Here is a 14,686-nt window from a genome sequence, read left to right as displayed (position 1 = left end):
AAATCTCAATGAGTTGACGCTGCTGATTACCTGCTGCTTTTGTTGATTTCTGTTCAACTTATCTATAACAAAAGTAAAAGTAAAAACATTATTGTGAAGTAAAAGTAAAAAAGTTAAAAGATTACACCCCCCAAAACTATTAATTAACGCCGCTGATTACCTGCTGCTTTTGTTTATTTCTGTTTAACTAACCTCTAACAGAAGTAAAAGTAAAAAAGTAAAAACATTACACCCAAATCTCAATGAATTAACGCCACTTATTACCTGCTGCTTTTGTTTATTTCTGTTTAACTAACCTGTAACAGAAGAAAAAGTAAAAAAAGTAAAAACATTACACCCAAATCTCAATAAATTGACGCTTCTGATTACGTGCTGATTTTGTTTATTTCTGTTCAACTAACCTATAACAGAAGTAAAATTAAAAATATTATTCTGAAGTAAAAGTGGATTGTGAAGTAAAAGTAAAAAAGTTAAAAGATTACACCAATAAAAATATGAATTAACGCTGCTGATTACCTGCTGCTTTTGTTTATTTATTTTTAACTAACCTATAACAGAAGTAAAAGTAAAAAAATAAAAACATTACACCCAAATTTCAATGAATTGACGCTGCTGATTACCTGATGCTTTTGTTTATTTCTGTTCAACTAACCTATGACAAAAGTAAAAGTAAAAACATTATTGTGAAGTAGAAGTGGAGTGTGAAGTAAAAGTAAAAAAGTTAAAAGATTACACCCCTAAAACTATGAATTAACGCCGCTGATTACCTGCTGCTTTTGTTTATTGCTGTTTAACTAACCTACAACAGAAGTAAAAGTAAAAAAAGTAAAAACATTACACCTCTAAATCTTTATGAATTAACGCCGCTGATTACCTGCTGCTTTTGTTGATTTCTGTTTAGCTAACCTATGATAGAAGTAAAAGTAAAAACATTATTAAGAAGTAAAAGTGGATTGTGAAGTAAAAGTAAAAAAAAGTAAAAACATTACACCTCTAAATCTCTATGAATTAACGCCACTGATTACCTGCTGCTTTTGTTTATTTCTGTTTAGCTAACCTATAATAGACAACCATTCCACCTTTTTTTCAAGTTGTGTTACCTTTTCAATCTAGTCTAGTGACTAATCTCTTTTTTAGATTTTTTTTCTTACGCCTTCAAAACAGGACTACATCCTTGTTTTTTAAGTTAATAAAAAATAAGTACCGAAAAAGAAGTTCTTCAAAGTAAATTGAAGGTCATGTTAAACTTAAGGTCAGCAGAAATAGAAATCTATTATAATTCAAACCAAAACGACCAAAAATACTATTAAAGAATAAGTGAAACCCAAATTGAATAAAATTAAATAGACACTCATAGCAAACAGACATACAACAGGTACTAATTTAAATGAATAAATTAGTGTTAAAACAACTAAAACTTAAATTCAATATGCAAATTAAAGGTAAAACGTACAAAAATCATTATAAACAACTGTTTGGTTGCTGCCCCATTCCCTGCCGGTAATAGTTTATAGCCTATTGCGTAATTGGCGCTTTGTTGAAAAAATATTACATTACAAGTATTCTCTTTTGTATTTATTGCATCATTGAAAATTAAATGAAAATTAAATTGAAATAAAATGTTGAAGTTATGAGCTCTTGGCAATTAATATTATTACATATCAAATATTCAGTTTAATTTTATTAATTTTTTCCAACACTGTTCAAAACACATTGTTTTCAGTAACATTGGAAATTCTGGAAAATTAATGGCATCATTTGTGACTTTAAAAATCCTGTTTTTCCTAAAAAAGAAACCCATAGGTCATGTTCTTGTTGTACAGTTAATAAAATATATAGGCTGTTGCCATCCTTTAACCTATAATTTGAGCTCGGATTTGTTTTTAAATGACCCTACTCATTTAAGGAAAGGGAGGAGATCTGGTATAATTTACTCTAGAGACAGTGTATAAAAATAACTTCTGGAGAAGAATAAAGCTGCAGGGAAGAATCTTTTCAAAGGAAAGAATTGTTAAGTTAATAGGGTACTATGAATTTGAACTATATTTTGGCTCTCCCAAGGGTTGCAAACTAGTAAAGGAATACCCAGAAATAACATTTCTCTCAATTAAAATTCACATTTTGTCCATATTTCCACCCAAAAATGAAATGTGATAAAACGTTAAAGGGGGATTAACCTCACTATTTCTTAACTAGTGTGACGGGCTTAATCAGTCACTTTGAAACGACTAGTTTGAATGTTTTTTCTGTTGTACACTCAAAAATGGATATTACGTGACGAGAAAGTGTTTGAGAGCAACCAAAGATTTTGTCAGCTTTGTCTGTTTCTTATCTGCCTTAGATGAGCTGAATTAATTTTCTCTTTAATCTTAATTCAATTTAAAACGAAAAAAAATCTACATTAGTTGTTGTAGTTCTACTACTTCTAATTCACTTCAGCATCAAGCTGCCCTGGGCCAACAGAGCCATACCCGCTCTTTCTCCCTCCAAATCTGTTTAAAACTTCCCTCTTTACAACCTCCAAAGAAGTCCCAATTTTCCTTAAATCTTTCCTTATGACATCTTCAAACCGCATTTTTGCACGACTTAGACAATTGTTCAACAAGGACGATCTTGGGCAATCTGTAAGCCTTCATCCGAAAAGCACATCCTAGCCATCTTAACCTTTATCTCAATATTGTCCTAGAGAGAAGAATTGACAAACATTTTTCGTAGAGCCTACTGTTAGAGATGCATTTAGTATGTCAGGTAACCATAGGTAAACTTTCTCTAGAAAACATCTGAGAATTGACAAACATTTTTCGTAGAGCCTACTGTTAGAGATGCAGTCAGTATGTCAGGTAACCATAGGTAAACTTTCTCTAGAAAACATCTGGCAAATCCTCCTCAGATTCTTAGAGTGTCAAACTTTATAACTATGCATGACCGGTGTCATCACTGTTACTTCCAACATTTTAATCTTGGCACGAAGGCTTATCTTCTTTTTCTTCTAAACTTTGTTCAACTGTAAAAAAACCTGAGTCTTGGCTATTCTACTTGTAACATGTTTAGTGCATCCACCGTCTCTAACAAAGGTAAGTGAAGCAGTTCACTTCATCAATCTTCTTCTTACCCAACGTCACCTCTTCACTTTCACTTATTCCTAATCTTAACTATTAAGTTTTCTTGACACCAATTTTCAAACTTATTTCTACACCCTGAACTCGCACAACCTATGAAAATGCATTTACTTAGCAAACATTTTCGTCCAGGATTCTTGAATCATCCGCATAATCTAAGTCTGGAAGAATGTTACTTTTCTATTTGATTCCATGCCCTCCGTAGCCTTAGATGCTCTCATTAGGACAAAGTCCATCAAAATGCCCTTGCTTAACTTCTGATTTAATACGAAACTAAATAACTAACCTCATTTCCTACCTTAACTGCAGTGTTGCCATTACTTAAACTGCAAAGCTGGTTGTCGTCTAATTTGTTCTGTTTCAAAGCTACAAAAATTTATCATTTTCAAAGACCAAACATGCAGACAGACAGACAAGATACAAAGACTGACTGTCTGTCTGCTCTTCCTGTCTGTTTGTTTCTCTAGTGTGTCTGTCTGTCTGTCTGTCTGTCTTTCTTGTCTTTCTGTCTGTCTTGTCTTTCTGTTTTCTAGTCTGTCTATCTGTCTGTCTGGTCTGCCTGTCTGTCTTTTCTTTCTGTTTTTCTGGTCTGTCTGTCTGGTCTGTTTGGTCTATCTATCTCTCTCTCTGTCTGCATGGTCTATCTGTTCCTCTGGTCTATCTGTCTGTTTTGTCTGTCTGTCTGAAAGAACGACAGACCATACAAACAGAAAGACAGACAAGACAGACAGACATTCAAGACAGACAAACAGACTGGACAGACGTACGGACAAGACTGATAGAAAGTCAGACAGACTGACCAACGAAAAAACAGAGCAGAAAGACAAAAAATCCAAATAGACAGATAGCCCAGATAAAAGTGACAGATAAACAGACAGCGCAGACAGATTAGACAGGCATAAAGACAAGACAGACAAACAGACCAGACAGACAGACAGACAGGACTGACAGAAAGATATACAGACTGAGAGACGGAGAGACAGAGCAGACAGAAAAACAAACCAAACAGACAGAGAGACCAGATATACAGACAGAAGAAACAGACAAACAGACAGAGTAGACAGATTAGACAGACAGAAAAGACGGACAGACAAAATAACAGACTGAGAGATAAAAACCAGACAGAAAGACAGACCAAGCAGGCCAGGCAGATAGACAGAAGAGGCAGACAGACATAAGGGACCGACAGACAGACAGACTGACAGAACAGACAAACAGACTGAGAGACAGACCAAACAAACAGACATCCCAGACAGAAAGACAGACCAAGACATACGTGTAAACCAGACACACAGACAACCAAGAAAGACAGACAGACCCGACAGACAGAGATATTGAAAAGAAAGACAGAAAGACAGACAGACAGACCAGATAAACAGACCAGACACATAAACAGACCAGACACATAAACAGACAAACAGACCAGACAGACAAGACAAACAGACAGACAGACTGACTTAGTAGAAAGACAGATAGACCTGAAGGACAGCCTGACACACAGACAGACAAGACAGATACACAGGGAGACATAACAGACAGAAGGACAAGATAGACAGACAGATTTGACAGACAGACAGACAGACAAGACAGACAGACGGAGAGACGGAGAGACAGAGCAGACAGAAAACAAGCCAAACAGACAGAGAGACCAGACGTACAGACAGAAGAAACAGACAGACAGACAGAGTAGACAGATTAGAAAAACAGGCAGACAGAAAAGACAGACAGACAAACAAACAGACTGACAGATAAAAAAAAACAGACAGAAAGACAGACCAGGCAGACCAGAGAGATAGACAGAAGAGACAGACAGACAGAAGAGACCGACAGACAGACAGACTGATAGAACAGACAAACAGACTGAAAGACAGACCAAACAAACAGACATCCCAGACAGAAGGAAAAACCAGACAGACGAATGAACCAGACAAACAGACAACCAATAAAGACAGACAGACCAGACAGACAGAGAGATTGACAAGAAAGACAGACAGAGAGACAGACAGACCAGATAAACAGACCAGACCCATAAACAGACAAGACAACCAAACAGACCAGACAGTCAAGACAAATAGACAGACAGACTTACTTAGCAGACAGACAGATAGACCAGAAGGACAGACTGACACACAGACAGACCAGACAGACACACAAGGAGACAAAACAGACAGAACGACATGATAAACAGACAGATCGGACAGACAGACAGACAAACCGGACACACCGACAGACCGGACAGACAGACACACTGGAGAGAGAGATAGACAAAAAGGAAGAACAGCCAGACAGACAGACAAGATAAACAGACCAGACCCATAAACAGACAAGACAACCAAACAGACCAGACAGTCAAGACAAATAGACAGACAGACTGACTAAGCAGACAGACAGATAGACCAGAAGGACAGACTGACACACAGACAGACCAGACAGACACACAGGGAGACAAAACAGACAGAACGACATGATAAATAGACAGATCGGACAGACAGACAGACAAACCGGACACACCGACAGACCAGACAGACAGACACACTGGAGAGACAGATAGACAGAAAGGAAGAGCAGCCAGACAGACAGACAAGACAAACAGACTGATAGATAGACAAATCAGAAAAGACCAGAGAGACAGAGGGAGAGAAACACACAGGAGGACCAGGCAGAAAGACAGACTAGACAGAAAGACAAAGCAGCCAGACCGACAAATTAGACAAACGGACAGACCACAGACACACAGACAAACAAGACAGAAGTAAAGACAAGATAGAACGATGGACAAGGCAGAGAGACAAGACAGGCTGATAGACCATACAGACAGACAGACTGGACAGACATACGGACAAGACTGACAGAAAGACATACAAACTGACAGACAGACAGATAGAGCAGACAGACAAACAAACAAAACAGACAGACAGACCAGACAGACAGACGGAAAAGACAGACAGACAGAGCAGACAGACCAGACAGACAGAAAGACAGACAGAGCAGACAGATTACAGACAGATAGACAAAATGACTAGACAGACACAACAAACAGACAGACAGACAAGACAGACATACAGACAGGCATGACAGACAGGAAGCCTATCACCGTAATACTTAAATATAAAATTCAACGCATAAAAATCACGTAATCCAGCTGCAGGCATTATATTTAAATCTCTTTACAGAGACCTCAATGACTCCAGGCTCCCAACACCACAAAACCTCGGATAGTATTATTCTGGATCACACAGATTGGAAGAACTATCGAAGGAAAAGTACCAAGCCCAATCGACGAGCAATACAAAATTTAAGGGTGAATCAGGGAAAAGTATAAGAATAGTAGAGCATTCGGGGGAAAGATATGTTTTAATGACAATATTTTCGAAACTGACTTCACATGATCTTTAAATGATATGGTCTCATCAATATTATTTCCTAGGTAATTGGTGAATCTTTTTCGTTTAATAATTCCCCGCTCCGAAATCATTTCCATAAGCCAAGGATAAAAATTTGGAGATCGATAGAAAAAAACAAAATTTGACTTACGTATATTCAGCTCAAGGTGGTTTATTTCAAGCCATGTACATATCCTGCTCATTTCTGCATTTATCATTGACTTGAGCAGTTGTTCTTTAGGGGCAACACACACCAAGGTTGTATCATCAGCAAATAAAGGCATAGTAACCTGGGTCTTATTCGGCCCGTTGTCAACAAAGTCGTCAGTTCTGGGCAGAACTTTTACAACCTTCGACAGATCATTAATAAAAATTAAAAACAGAGTCGGACCCAGTAAGGATCCTTGGGGAAGTCCCTAATTAACACCATTATTATACAAAAATCCTTCTGAATTGACATACTGCTGTCTATTTTTAAGTTGACTGCAAAGCAAACCCTATGTAGCACCCCTTAATCCATAAAATTCAAAAAAAAATTTAATATTTGATGGTCATAAGTGTCAAATATCTTAATTAAGTCCAGTAATACACCAGCTACCCTAAACTTTTTATCAAGAGCATCATTAATTATAGTTTTAATAAATGAAATCGTCATTTCTGTTGTTTTACCCTGCCAGAAACAAAACTCATTTGGATCAGACCAGAGAGACCAGAAAGATACACAGACAGACCAGAAGAGCAGCTACTCTGCTAATTTGGGACCACCAGCTACTCTAAGCTTTTTATCAAGAGCATCATTAATAATAGTTTAATAAATGAAATCGTCATTTCTGTTGTTTTACCCTTCCTTAATCCAAACTTATTTTGCTTTAGAAATTTACGATACACATAGATACAGATAGATAGACAGACCAGATAAACAGAGAGACAGGGCAGACAGAAAGACCAGACAGACAAGCCGACAAGACAGACAGAAAGACCAGAAAGAGAGACACGCCAGAGAGACAGACAGACAGACAGAAGGATATACAGAGAGACCAGAAAAGCTGATATTCTGCTACTCTTAGACCACCAGCTACTCTGAGCTTTTTATCAAGAGCATCATTAATTATAGTTGTAATAAATGAAGTCGTCATTTCTGTTGTTTTACCCTTCCTGAAACCAAACTGATTTGGATATACAATTTTATGACGCTCCAAGTCCTCATAAATTTTAATATTAATAAATTTTTCCAAAACTCTTGAAACAACGGGTAATAATGAAAGATAGACGAGACAAATAGATCGGACAGATAGACACACTAGACACACAAACAGACAAGACAGACAGACCAGACACACAGACATACCAGACGGACAGACAAACCAGATGGAAAAACTGACAACACCGATTGGACAGACAGACCAGACGAACAAACATAACAGACACACACAGATCAGACAGACCATCAGGAAGGACAGACAGACACATCAGACAGACAGACTGACAAGACAGACAGAGAGAACAGACAGACAAACCAGACTGACAAACCAGACAGACAGACGAGACAGACAGACAGATGAGATAGACCAGATATGATAAGATAGATAAGATAGACCAGACAGACAGACACAGACAAACCTGGAAGACCAGACCGACCAGACAGACATGAAGACCAGACAGAGAGACAAGACACACAGACAAAGAAGACATACAGAAGGACCAGATAGACAGACAGACCAGACAGACAGACAGACCAAATAGACTGACAGACAGACTTTAGATACAAACTAAACAGACAGACAGACTAGACCGACAGAAGAAACAGATCAACAAAAGAGACATAAGGGCCGATGTAAATATAACAGAAGTAAAAGTAAAAACAAAGAGTAAAAAAATTAAAAACATTACACCTCTAAAACACCATGAATTAACGCCCCTGATTACCTGCTGCGTTTGTTTATTTCTGTTTAACTAACCTGTAACAGAAAAAAAAGTAAAAAAAAGTATTGTGAAATAAAAGTGGATTGTGAAGTAAAAGAAAAAAAAGTAAGAACATTACACCCAAATCTCAATGAGTTGACGCTGCTGATTACCTGCTGCTTTTGTTGATTTCTGTTCAACTTACCTATAACAAAAGTAAAAGTAAAAACATTGTTGTGAAGTAAAAGAGGATTGTGAAGTAAAAGTAAAAAAGTTAAAAGATTACACCCCTAAAACTATGAATTAACGCCACTGATTACCTGCTGCTTTTGTTTATTTCTGTTTAACTAACCTCTAACAGAAGTAAAAGTAAAAAAAGTAAAAACATTACACCCAAATCTCAATGAATTAACGCCACTGATTACCTGCTGCTTTTGTTTATTTCTGTTTAACTAACCTGTAACAGAAGTAAAAGTAAAAAAAGTAAAAACATTACACCCAAATCTCAATAAATTGACGCTTCCGATTACGTGCTGATTTTGTTTATTTCTGTTCAACTAACCTATAACAGAAGAAAAATTATAAATATTATTCTGAAGTAAAAGTGGATTGTGAAGTAAAAGTAAAAAAGTTAAAAGATTACACCAATAAAACTACGAATTAACGCTGCTGATTACCTGCTGCTTTTGTTTATTTATTTTTAACTAACCTATAACAGAAGTAAAAGTAAAAAAATAAAGACATTACACCCAAATTTCAATGAATTGACGCTGCTGATTACCTGATGCTTTTGTTTATTTCTGTTCAACTAACCTATAACAAAAGTAAAAGTAAAAACATTACTGTGAAGTAGAAGTGGAGTGTGAAGTAAAAGTAAAAAAGTTAAAAGATTACACCCCTAAAACTATGAATTAACACCGCTGATTACCTGCTGCTTTTGTTTATTGCTGTTTAACTAACCTACAACAGAAGTAAAAGTAAAAAAAGTAAAAACATTACACCTCTAAATCTTTATGAATTAACGCCGCTGATTACCTGCTGCTTTTGATGATTTCTGTTTAGCTAACCTATGATAGAAGTAAAAGTAAAAACATTTTTAAGAAGTAAAAGTGGATTGTGAAGTAAAAGTAAAAAAAAGTAAAAACATTACACCTCTAAATCTCTATGAATTATCGCCACTGATTACTTGCTGCTTTTGTTTATTTCTGTTTAGCTAACCTATAATAGACAACCATTCCACCTTTTTTTTCAAGTTCTGTTACCTTTGCTCTGTTACCTTTTCAATCTAGTCTAGTGACTAATCTCTTTTTTAGATTGTTTTTCTTACGCCTTCAAAACAGGACTACATCCTTGTTTTTTAAGTTAATAAAAAATAAGTTCCGAAAAAGAATTTCTTCAAAGAAAATTGAAGGTCATGTTAAACTTAAGGTCAGCAGAAATAGAAATCTATTATAATTCAAACCAAAACGACCAAAAATACTATTAAAGAATAAGTAAAACCCAAATTGAATAAAATTAAATAGACACTCATAGCAAACAGACATACAACAGGTACTAATTTAAATGTATAAATTAGTGTTAAAACAACTAAAACTTAAATTTAATATGCAAATTAAGCGTAAAACGTACAAAAATCATTATAAAAAACTGTTTGGTTGCTGCCCCATTCCCTGCCGGTAATAGTATATGGCCTATTGCGTAATTGGCGCTTTGTTGAAAAAATATTACATTACAAGTATTCTCTTTTGTATTTATTGCATCATTGAAAATTAAATGAAAATTAAATTAAAATAAAATTTTGAAGTTATGAGCTCTTGGCAATTAATATTATTACATATCAAATATTCAGTTTAATTTTAATAATTTTTTCCAACACTGTTCAAAACACATAGTTTTCAGTAACATTGGAAATTCTGGAAAATTAATTGCATCATTTGTGACTTTAAAAATCCTGTTTTTTTCCTAAAAAGAAATCCATAGGTCATGTTCTTGTTGTACGGTTAATAAAATAAATAGGCTGTTGCCATCCTTTAACCTATAATTTGAGCTCGGATTTGTTTTTAAATGACCCTACTCATTTGAGGGAAGGGAGGAGATCTGGTATAATTTACTCTAGATACAGTGGATAAAAATAACTTCTGGAGAAGAATAAAGCTGCAGGGAAGAATCTTTTCAAAGGAAAGAATTGTTAAGTTAATAGGATACTATGATTTTGAGCTATATTTTGGCTCTCCCAAGGGTTGCAAACTAGTAAAGAAATACCCAGAAATAACATTTCTCTCAATTAAAATTAAGATTACGTCCATATTTCCACCCAAAAATGAAATGTGATATAACGTTAAAGAGGGATTAACCTCACTATTTCTTAACTAGTGTGACGGGCTTAATCAGTCACTTTGAAACGACTAGTTTGAATGTTTTTTCTGTTGTACACTCAAAAATGGATATTAGGTGACGAGAAAGTGTTTGAGAGCAACCAAAGATTTTGCAAGCTTTGTTTGTTTCTTATCTGCCTTAGATGAGCTGAATTAATTTTCTCTTTAATCTTAATTCAATTTAAAACGAAAAAAAATCTACATTAGTTGTTGTAGTTCTACTACTTCTAATTCACTTCAGCATCAAGCTGCCCTTGGCCAACAGAGCCATACCCGCTCTTTCTCCCTCCAAATCTGTTTTAAACTTCCCTCTTTACAACCTCCCAAGAAGTTCCCATTTTCCTTAAATCTTTCCTTATGACATCTTCAAACCGCATTTTTGCACGACTTAGACAATTGTTCGACAAGGACGATCTTGGGCAATCTGTAAGCCTTATCCGAAAAGCACATCCTAGCCATCTTAACCTTTATCTCAATATTGTCTTAGAGAGAAGAATTGACAAACATTTTTCGTACAGCCTACTGTTTGAGATGCAGTCAGTATGTCAGGTAACCATAGGTAAACTTTCTCTAGAAAACATCTGGCAAATCCTCCTCAGTTTCTTAGAGTGCCCAACTTCATAACTATGCATGACCGGTGTCATCACTGTTACTTCCAACATTTTAATCTTGGCACGAAGGCTTATCTTCTTCTTCTTCTAAACTTTGTTCAACTGTAAAAAAAACCTGAGTCTTGGCTATTCTACTTGTAATATGTTTACTGCATCCACCTTCTCTAACAAAGGTAAGTGAAGCAGTTCACTTCATCAATCTTCTTCTTACCCAACGTCACCTCTTCACTTTCACTTATTCCTAATCTTAGCTATTAAGTTTTCTTGACACCAATTTTCAAACTTATTCCTACACCCTGAACTCGCACAACCTATGAAAATGCATTTACTTAGCAAACATTTTCGTCTAGGATTCTTGAATCATCAGCATAATCTAAGTCTGGAAGAATGTTACTTTTCTATTTGATTCCATGCTCTCCGTAGCCTTAGATGTTCTCATTAGGACAAAGTCCATCGAAATGCCCTTGCTTAACTTCTGATTTAATACGAAACTAAGTTACTAACCTCATTTCCTACCTTAACTGCAGTGTTGCCATTACTTAAACTGCAAAGCTGGTTGTCGTCTAATTTGTTCTGTTTCAAAGCTACAAAAATTTATCGTTTTCAAATCTACGGTTTTCTACCGTTGTAGGGAAACATAGATCCTTGAACGCATGGGTCCACAGTAAAATGATTCATATTTTGAAATTCCTAAAATCCAAGTGTTCACTCAATCTGGATCCAACTATTAATACTAACATATATAAATCTATTTCTTAAATATGAAAACTAAATCAAAACAATACATAAAAATAGAATCAAAGAGGAAAAGATCTTGATTTAAAGGAGCAATGTTATTGAGGCCAACAAGCTTACAAAAATACAAACAGATATAAAATGCAGTGAGTTGGTTTTCCTTTTCGTGAAGCCAGAATGATCTGAATAATGGCTGGTGATGGTGAAGGTGAAGTCTGACTTTGGTGCACTTCTTGGCAAGTCGTGGAAAGCCATCCGAAGGCAAACAGTTTCAGTGGAAAGATAAAAACGGGAAATGAAAGTTGAGCAAGAATGGAGGAACATTGAATTAGAGTAATTCGACGAGCTGAATTAGAGGAGTTAGATTAGAGAAATTAGAGAGAATTAGAGGAACAATACTTTTTTTTAATCATATTCTAAATACAAAAATAATCCCCTCCCCATCTTGTGTTTGAAAAATATATTACAGTTAAAAGAAATTATAATAAGATGCCTTTAGATTATACCCAATAATTGTGTTTAACTTACAAATCTATAACTCAAATTAAAAGATATAACCAAAAAAAGGCGCTGACTGAACAAAGGAGGCGGCGACCTAAAAAAAGAAGTACATTTAAAAGCTAAATTTGAACGTAAATTCTATTCAACATATTGACACAAAAGTTACGCAATAAGCTCTCAAAGCTTAGGGGAGGGGCCCTGAATATATAGAGAAGCCTATATGACATAGAGAGAAGCCTTAGATATTTGAGGCTTAAACATGAGATTAGCAAACTTCGTTGAAATATGATAAAAAAAAATTGATTTCCACCTAAGTCCTCTAAAAAAAAAAAAAAAAAAAAATGACATTGGAATGTAAAAATTATCGGCAAATTCAAAGCAAGGGGACCTTGCAAGTGAGCTTAAGAGCTCGTCAAGTAACGAATTCTCTTCTTACTGTATAAGAAAGCATTTGGGTGAATGTATCAATATTTTTGTTACAATAAGATATATGGGATATTACAAAAAGATATCTTAGGCACTTTGTGAGATTCATCATAATTAGTAAAAATAGGTATTTCAAATCACTTGAAAACAAAGCATTACTACAATTGAAATTTAGCAGAAAAAAAATGACTTTCTAATTATTATATCATTAAATTAATGACTTTTTTAAGCACGGACACATTTTACGCTACATTTATATATGGCGCTGCATGGCAGATCTGCAATTGAACATTTGCACTTTTGAATACAACATTTTTTACAATTGCACTTATTCAGCTCCTTGCAGGCGGAAGACGCCTCTGATAAATCACTCCAAGTTATATCATTTGAAAAATTGGTAAGAAATGATATAACTGCGATTTGGAAAACTATATAAAAATAATTTAAAAATGCTAAAAATATAACAAATGCCGATCGATCGACGGTATACAACAATTGTCATAAAAAAGTTTTGCAAGAAGTGTTTCTTATTTTTTTTTATTTTTTCGAATTCACTTTTTTTGATAATGCATCAAGAGAGATTACTCCCTGTTGTCTCAAGTTACAAGGGTACACCGTGGTTTTCACCCCCTAACTCTAACTCCATGCCTTTGTTGCGAAATAAGGTTGCCTCCCCATTCTTGCCTTTTTTAGGTCATCCTTTCTTGTATTTTATTTTGCTTGCGTGGTGTCCTGACTCCAAAATTTGTGATACCTTTAATTTTTCTAGGAAATTACTTGTTAGTCTTATCAAAACCTTTGCCCACATCAATAAGGAAAAGAAAAAAATATAGTTTTGGGTTTATTCATTGTATTTGTGTTTTGTTTTGCTTCAACTATGAGCTCAAAAAGTACACTCCGCTTAAAATTGTCCAAGAAATAATACAAATAGAAGATAGCCAGAAATACAGACAGATTATCTTCGTCACAAGAAAAAAGAAAAAAGAAGATATTGATCAAAGCAATAGCTGCATCCTAGAAAAAAACAAACCGCAATAAATCTTTACTTGTGACCCTTTTGAAAATGTAAATGTAAGGTTTTACAAAGGTGCATAGAGCTCATCAATTTTTTTGGGTCCTTAGCTACTCCACATACTCGCTAAAATAGTTTTTCAGGGAGAAAAAACTGGTAACAGTAACAATATACTAAAACAAAAATTTAACCTATAATTAATGAAAAATCCGATGCCAAATTTTTCCCAAAGGAATTTCATATATTTTTAATTTAATTTTCCTATATAAATCTTCCAATGTCAAAAAAATATCCCTGTAAAGAATATATAAATATTTAGCTAAAACTTTTCATACAGCTTTATATGCATATAGCTAAAACTTTTCTTTCCAAACATATCATTTAGTTGAAAATATTTTTTCTTTTATCTTCGATTTTGAAAATAAATAAAAGCACAGCTAAACAAGTTTCAAATTCAATTCAGAGATATAATTTCGTAAAAACCATGGGGAGGGAGAAAAGATGGAGTCAATTTTCCATAATTAAGTGAAATTGACAAGGAAAAGTAAAAATGATCCATATAGCCATATACTATCAAGAAAAACCATGGGGAGGGAGAAAAGATGGAGTCAATTTTCCATAA

Source organism: Artemia franciscana, chromosome 1 (assembly GCF_032884065.1).
Source record: "Artemia franciscana chromosome 1, ASM3288406v1, whole genome shotgun sequence".
Taxonomy (NCBI): domain Eukaryota; kingdom Metazoa; phylum Arthropoda; class Branchiopoda; order Anostraca; family Artemiidae; genus Artemia; species Artemia franciscana.
The sequence above is the reverse complement of the archived record's forward strand: the minus strand, read 5'-3'. Positions refer to the sequence as shown.